Here is an 8,814-nt window from a genome sequence, read left to right on the forward strand (position 1 = left end):
TACAGTTTAAAAAATCAAAAAATATTTCTCACAATATTTTTTAAATTCAAATTTTTAATATGTCATAATTGAAAATAGTGAAGATTTGCAAGTAATTTTGTAGGTATAATTCATACAAATTTTTGTATAAGTGGTTTAAAATTGAAAATTTTATACAAGGTTTTTCATAACTTTAGCTTACAATAATTATAAAAGAACTTAAATTTTGTTGTATTCAGGCCATTAAAACATAAATCACCTTAGTTAGTCTAGACTAGTTAGTATAGATTTAGTTAGTCTCATAGTGATTTAAAAATGATAAGAATACACAAGTAAAATTTTTCTTATTAGCGTTTGAAATTGAAATAACATTTACAAAATTATAAATATTTGCAAATAATTTTGTAGTTAAAAATGTATTAAAATTGTGGATGAGTATCAAAGAATTTAAAATTTAATATAAGATTTTTCATAAGTTTGGCTTACAATAGATAATTATAAAAGATTTTGAGCGTTGGCCAATTAAAATAATGTTATCTGAAGTTACGAAATCCAAAGTTCACGTGTAAAATAATGATTTTCTATCAAATACTTTTAGATTTTTATTTAAGTTAAAAATTACTGGTCGTTGAAGCTTGTAACATACACCAATTGTTTTAAATGCCATTTTCTGTGCATGATTTAATTTTTGTGTATTCGAGCCATTAAAATTTATACCAATTTTTCACCACCCATTGGAAAATTATCCTAGACTGACAAATCATCTCCACTCAATACCTAGTACAACATAGTGTTACTTGACCACCATTTTATTCTTATTATTTTATATTAGTAACATTATGATAAATTAAGCTTTTTTTCAACATTTATCAACAACATTTAAATAAAATGACAAATTAATGTCATTAATAAAAATACTAAAATAGTTAATAATAAAAAAAAAATGGTCAAGTGAGTAATGCTCTACTGTATAGTAGATCACTATAATTGATGTATTAAATATGAATCCAATGATAGGTATCATTGTATATTTATATACGAAAAACGATTCTGAACGGAGAAGATTAGTCAGCCTAGGATATTATAATTTCCAATGGTTGGTGTAAAAGGTGGTTTATGTTTTAATGGCCTGAATACACCAAAATGTAAATTCCTTTATAATTATTTTAAGCCAAACGTATGGAAAATATTATATTAAATTTTCAACTCCTAGCTATTTATTTAAATTTTTTTATGAATTATACATACAAAATAATATTTCAAGTATTCATGATTTAGACAATTTTTTATCAGTATTTGAACTTCAAATGCTATTAAAAAAAAAAATGAGTCTATGTATTCTTATAATTTTTGAATCACTATCAGAATAACTTATAAGGAACCTTGTATTAAATGTTCAAATATTTTAGCCAAAATTTTTTTATCGATATTTATAAAAAACGACGAATATTTTAAATGTCTATAAAAAGAATTTAAAAAACGGAAATATTTTGAAAATTAAATCATGTACCTAAAGGAAATGCCAATCTAAATAACTGATGAAATTTGCAAGTATCTACAACTTATACTTTTTGAATTATAAAAAATATTTAATTTCTTTTGAAGACAAATTCTTATCATTACGCGCTTTTGTAAACATTTAAAATTCAAATGCACATACAATTTTTTCTATTACCTATGATATTTCGAGTTTTCTCTATAGCTATTTGAAGTAAAATTCTTAGCGTTGAATTTTTCAGCCTTAGATTTAAACACAAACAATTTTACGATTTTTCAACTACCAATAAAAATGGTACAAAATTACATGCTAATTTTCGTGATTTTGGCATATTTCGTTAAAAATTGAACTATAAACGCTTATAAAATTTAACTATTACAAGAAAAACTCATAAAGAACCATGTATAAATTTTCAAGTTTTTTTGGACATCCAAAATTTTTTTATCGAAACTTCAAATAAATTCAGCTAGAAAAAATTCAAAATTTTTTTTAAATTTAACTGTTTACAGATAACACTAATATAAACATTTGGTGAAAATTTCAAATATTTATAGTGATTAGTTTTTGAGTTACAACCATATAAAAAAAATTGATTTGGTCGAAAACTGCTTTTGTGTAAAAATTTCCGTTTTCCGTTACTTTTTTTTATTTTTCTTGATTTTTTTGAAAACTGATTGAAAATATTTACTTTTGACCTGTATAATGCACCAAGGATATTCACTTTGGCATCGGAAACCAATCCTGAAGTTTGAAATTGAAGCATTATTTCGACATGTTATGCTGTACACAGACACAAAAAAAAAAAAAACAACAACACATCATTGTAAAATTAATACATTCATCACTTCGTTCACAATCTAAAATTGATTTTAAAATATAATTATAATCTAATTTATATTAGTGTGTACTCAATAACATGTGCATGAAAATTATTCGTTGGATAATTTGTATATATAGGTAAAGAATAGAGGAAGAAAACCGTGTATAGATGCAGAATTATTGTTTAACCTTCTAGTTGAAAGAAAAAATGAAGTATTTGAAAGTGAAAAATTGGTTTCTGTATCTAATCCTTTGTGGTCTGATTTAGCTAAGAAACTCAACTATAAAATTAATCCAAATAGCATATATTTAATGCTATACAATAATAGGCACAGTTGGCAAACTAAATTGAAAGATATTGTTGGTATTAAACAGTGTTCTGAAGAATACGATGGTAAGTTAAACGAAAATGATTATTCATCGTCTTCGTCCACCTCTTCATTTTCATTCCCAAAGTCTGAACGAGAACTTTTTGAATTTGATCTCTCTTACGACGCTTATAGAAGCATTTTACCAACAGTTGTTGATTATAAACGAAAAAGTAGTTCAAGGCAGTATAATATACTTAAACCTAATGCTTGGATTGATGTTTTCAATGATACATTTATAACAAAGTTTAAATTACCATGTAATTTTATATATAAGCGTGCAAAGGTTTGTATTAACCCAAGTCAATGTGAAAAATATATTAGATTCGAAGGCAAATGTAAAGAAGAGAGTTGCAATGCTCTATTAACTGGTTGGTGCAAAGATAAGCCAAATGAGGGCGAACCATTAAGAATATCGATTCTGACAAAAAATACAATAGGACAAGAAAATAAACATACCGGGAAAAGGCCATTAAAAGGAGAAAAGCGTAAGGCTATTGGTATCGAGCTTTCGAAGGATCTGGCATGCAATTGGAGACGAAAACATGTAGAAAATTTAGAATTTGGACGACTCTCCCCGCCAAACTTATACCGTAATGAAGTACTACGTAAGACCAAACAAGAACACCGTGATCGAGAATTAGGAATTACCAAGAAAAATGCTATTGAGTCCCTAGTCGAGTTCAAGCATAATTCTTCATACTCAGGCTCAATTCATACGATTGGTATGGATCCATTTGTAGTTCATTACTGGAGTGGTCACCAAATTACAATCTATAAAGATGTAAGTAAACAATACTGCAAATTATCCATTGATGCAACAGGCGGTCTCGTTAAAAAAATAAAACGTACATCATTAAATTTGACTTCGGCTTATATATTTTTATATGAAGTTGTTGTGTCTACCAATTTTGGTCATATATCAGTGACAAATATGCTTTCTGAAAGACAGGACACTTTAACAATTTTAAATTGGCTTGCCCAATGGAAAAATTGTATAGTTTACGGTCCAAATGAAATAGTATGTGACTATTCAATGGCACTTCTTGGAGCATTGACTAGAGCATTTTGTGATGGGTGGAGTCTTCGAAAATACACAAATAAATGTTTTCTCTTATTAAATGATAAAACAAGAGAAGTTCCAAAATGTTACATCCGATTAGATGTGGCACATATGATCAAAATTTTCTGTCGATTTAAATGTTTGCTAATAAAAAAAGATAAAAGTCTGAAGGAATTCTATGTTCGAGGAATGCGTCTTCTGTTGACATCAGATACATTGACTCAATTTGAAGAAATACTCCAAGATTTGTTTAATGTTATGATGTGCGAAACTGATGGATGGATAGACGATAACAATACATTAAAGACCCCTTCAGAAATAAGTAAAGATAAACTATTAGTGCTCATGAGGGCTCAAAAAAGGGACTGTGTTACTACTGATGAAGATACTATGAAGTGTATTAATAATTCATTTAATGATAACGCTGATGAAGTGTTTGAAACGAAAGACGATGATGATATTTATACCTCACCAAATTCAAGTATTGGACCAATAGATGCGTTTTTAAATAATATTAAAGAAAAAAAGTCAACACAATTCTTCTATTATAGGTAAGGCATACCTATATTAATATAAATATAAGTTTAATATAGTATTATAAGTTTTAAATAGTTTCTATTAAAAGGTTTTAATGTTAATAAACAACAATATTTTGTTAAAAGAATATTGCATTTATATAAAATTATCTTTAGTATTTTACTTAATTTTCTTACAGGTAATCGAAAGTCGGCTTATTATATACCAGATCTAATAGATGATGTTTTCCGCGTTTGTAAAGATTTTCCGTTATGGACCAGTGTGATGCAATCAATTTTCAAATCACCTTCCAAAATTGCCTCTTCAGCAGTCGTCGAATGTAGTTTTAATGAATTAAAAAACCAAATTTTACGATTCGATATAAAACCCATGGCAGTAGATAAGTTTGTAATTAGTCATCTTAAAAACATTGAAAGTAATGCTAAACTATTTCATAGCGCTCAACAAAGAAATATTTCTTCACAACAATACGTCAAAAATTCCCATGACGTCGATAAATCTAAATTAAGTGATCGATCAGATTATAGTTCATCCGACACTGACGATTTATTAAAAAGTAATGATGAATCTGAAGAAAATGTTGAAACCGACAATTCTTTCAATAATTACGAGAACTGGAAAGGTAAAGGAAATGATGATCTGATAATTCCACATAAAAATAAAAAACCTAGATTAACAAAATACATGGATCCAGTTCCTGAAATAGATCGAATTTTGTTAAACCGTAAAACGCGGTCTTCCAAGAATAACTTATTAAAAAATGGCAACATTCAAACACCACTTACTATTTCCAAAAAACGTTTTCTGCTTCAAAATACATGTCCATTTGATTCGATAACTGTGTTAATTGCAATCGCATACAATGAGAACGAAAAGTATAAGAATTACTTGAACAATAGTACCAATGATTTATTGAAGTTCTGTAAAAAACTTGCTACGGAACCTGTTTCAAGGAATACTTATATAAGCCGTTTATCACTTCTTCGTAAGATTTTTCAAGAAGATACTGGAATAACAGATATTTCACTGATTGATGCTAGATGCAATGTTAACTTTATTGCCACTAGCTTTTTGAAAGAATCGCCATCAGCTGAAGAACATCGCCAATGCACAAATAAAAAATGTACAAATTCAAAAAATATATCTAGCCCAACAATAATATTACATACGAAACAACATGACTTAACACTTTTAGAGGATAGTTTAAAGTTGTATGTTGTTGGAAAATCAACAAATTGCATGGACACGAAGTGTAAGGGCATATTAGAAGTATCCAGAACACTACAAGACCATATATTCATAGAAACAGACGTATTTACCGAAACAAAAAACTATATTCTGACGGATATTCCATTACACCTCAATATAAATAATGAAAGGTATGAAATAAATTACTAACTATATCATTCAAAAAATTTAAATATTTAATCTAATTTTGGATATTTCTATCTGTTTTAGTTTCTTATTAAGTGGAGCAATAGGCTATGCATACGATCATTACGTCACATATGTGCTACGTTTAAATGGATGGGAAGTTCATAATGATATGGAGAAAAGAATTAAGAGAGTTCCCGAAACGACTAAAATCAAGCCACATTTAGTTTTGTACACAAAGCAGTAATAATATATCAATATGTTTTATTTTTAATTCACATTTTATAGAATCTGTTTTCAATTTTCTTTAATTATTTTATATTGTATTTAATGAGTATTACGTAAGTATTATTTAGGAAGTAAGACTTAAAAAGTATTTTTTTAATTTTTTATTTTCATTCATATTAAACAGTATCTTTTCAGATATTAAGCTATGTATTTATTTATTTTATCTAAAAAAGGTTCTTACGGCGAAATTGGTAAAGTAAAATAAACTAATGAAGATAATTAGTAAATAGAATTTATAGTAGTTGATGTTTCATTATATAAATAATAATAAAAAAATACTTAATAAAAATATCTAATAAATTATAAAAGCAATCAAAAAAAAATAATAAAAATGACTAAAAAAAAATGATTAATTCTGTTTGGGAGGAGGGGGGTGTGCGATATATTTTTTAAATGTGCCATACGGACCATATTAAGATGGGTGAGAGGGTTAACTTCATAGACGCTGGGGGCTGCGTGAATTCCCCCCCCTCAAATAAAAAAAATTTTTATAGCTAAAATAAAAGTTTTCAAATTCTGAAAACTTGTTTTCAAATGTTTTCGAATTATTTTCAAAAAAATGACGTAGGTTTGGAGTTGATTGGACAACATGGGGGGGCTGCGTGATTTTCGCCCCCCCAAATCAAAAAAAAAATTTGTTGCTAAAATAAAAGTTTTCAAATTCTGAAAACTTGTTTTCAAATGTTTTCAAATTAATTTCTAAAAAATGGGGTAGTTTTGGAAAAAATTAGAGAATGTGGGGGGGCCAACTTCACGGACGTTTTAAATCGTGCTCTCGGTGCTAGCGCTTCTAGTGGACTATTTAAAAAAAACATGTACGATAATTAATATAATATAATAACTTAGATCATATACTATAAATAGTATAATATGATCTAAGTATAATAATTAATATTATTATGATAAATTATCCACATAATAATATAATATTTTTATACCTAATTTATTAAATATTAAATAACTAATTAATTAAAATAGTAAATAATAAATATTTTTATTCAATAAACAAACATAATTGTTATTACCTAACAAATTCTACAAAGTATTTAAAATATTATAACTAAAAATCAAAACAGTATTATATTTGTACCTAAAATATGGAGAAATTATATTTATTTTTATGGTTTAATTATGTGTTAAGAGGACGCTACACATGTATAAATTCGTCCGTAAAAACCGTTTCGCGCGGGAAAGAACCGAGAAGGCTACAGTCATAACTAGAAGACGAAATTTTGACCACATAATAAGGAGAACATTGACTGTGCAACGTTGTTTTTAATTTTTCGATATCACAAATACAAAAAAAGTTCTTATTGTATCAAAATTCATTATTTTTCCGTTTTTCAAACTAGAATAACTTTGTTTTAAGTTCTGATATCGAAAAAATAAAAACAACGTTGCACTGTCAATGTTCTCCTTATTAAGTGGTCAAAATTTCGTTTCTTAGTTATCATTGTAGCCTTCTCGGTTCTTTCCCTCGCGAAACAGTTTTTACGTAAAGCTTTCAATTTTATTGAATATTTATTGCTGTCATGTGCTGCTACCTGCTGGGCGTTATGGCAGCGGTCGCAATTTCCCCCACTACGTTAAAAAGTAAATTTCAATCGCGACTGTCTGGCACGGTCGTGTATCGGACGTCGCCACGTCGGTAACAATATTATAATATTATCGGCGACAGACGCTACCGCAAATAGTTCGTGCCGATTATGGTAAATAGTAAATATAATAATATATATATATATAGGTTTTTTTTACATAGATTATGCCGATTATAGTTAACAGTAAATATAATAATATATACATATATAATATACAATGTATGTATGTATGTCATTATACATATAATAGTAAATAGCAATATGAATATTGTTGGCCTTGACGTTATACAAATAACAATAAATAAAAATATTATATACATATAGGTAAATATAATAATATATTATTATATGTAATGTTATAGTAAATAGTAATATGAATTGTTGACGTTATAGAAATAACTATAAATAAAATTATTATAATCAGAAAATCGGCTGGTTTTTATTTTATTTTTTTTCTACGCTCTACTGTACAGTAGGTATTAGTGGACCTCTAAGATAGAGTAAATCACTATAGGTAATAGACAAGAGTACCACACACGTATTTTCCGTTCACATGTTCTGGTAGAAATGTAGAATACTGAATAGCTCTCACTTGGGTTACAGTAGTCGTACAATTTTCAAATTTTGCCAGCATAAGGATGATAATAATATTCGTTCTTTTACGTTGGCTTTTTTCGATAGCTATAATACACTAATTTTAAATGCAATGATTCTATGATATGTATCATTATACAGGTACGAAAAACGATTCTGAACGGAGATGACTAGAATATATTTTTTACTGGGTGGTGAAAAAGGCGGTTTATGTTTTAATGACCTGATACCTGAATATTCCAAAATGAAATCATATACAGAAAAATAATTATGTCAATTTAAACAATTGGTGTGTTTTTTTTCATTTTACGCGCGAATTTTTGTTTTCGAAAAATTTAAACTTTAGATCAATTTTTTTAATTGCAGGCAGTAGGTGTAAAATGAGAGTTCTGGAACCTAACCACCCCTCTAACCACCCGCCGCCGATTTTGTCTAAGCATCCCTCTAACCACCCGCCGCCGATTTTGTCTAACCACCCGCCGCCGTAGCTGAGCCGCCGCCGTCCCCACCACCGCGCCGCCTACGACCCCGCCACCGCCGTCCCCGCCCCCGCCCCCCCGCCGCCGCCGTCCCCGCCTCCGCCACATCCATCGCCATGGTTATCATATTATTGTACACGTACTATATTACCGTACTATATTACCGTACACATATTAATGTATATTCAACAGTTATCATGCGCAGAACTTTTTTATC

The sequence above is a fragment of the Aphis gossypii genome, unplaced genomic scaffold, assembly GCF_020184175.1.
Source record: "Aphis gossypii isolate Hap1 unplaced genomic scaffold, ASM2018417v2 Contig00322, whole genome shotgun sequence".
Taxonomy (NCBI): domain Eukaryota; kingdom Metazoa; phylum Arthropoda; class Insecta; order Hemiptera; family Aphididae; genus Aphis; species Aphis gossypii.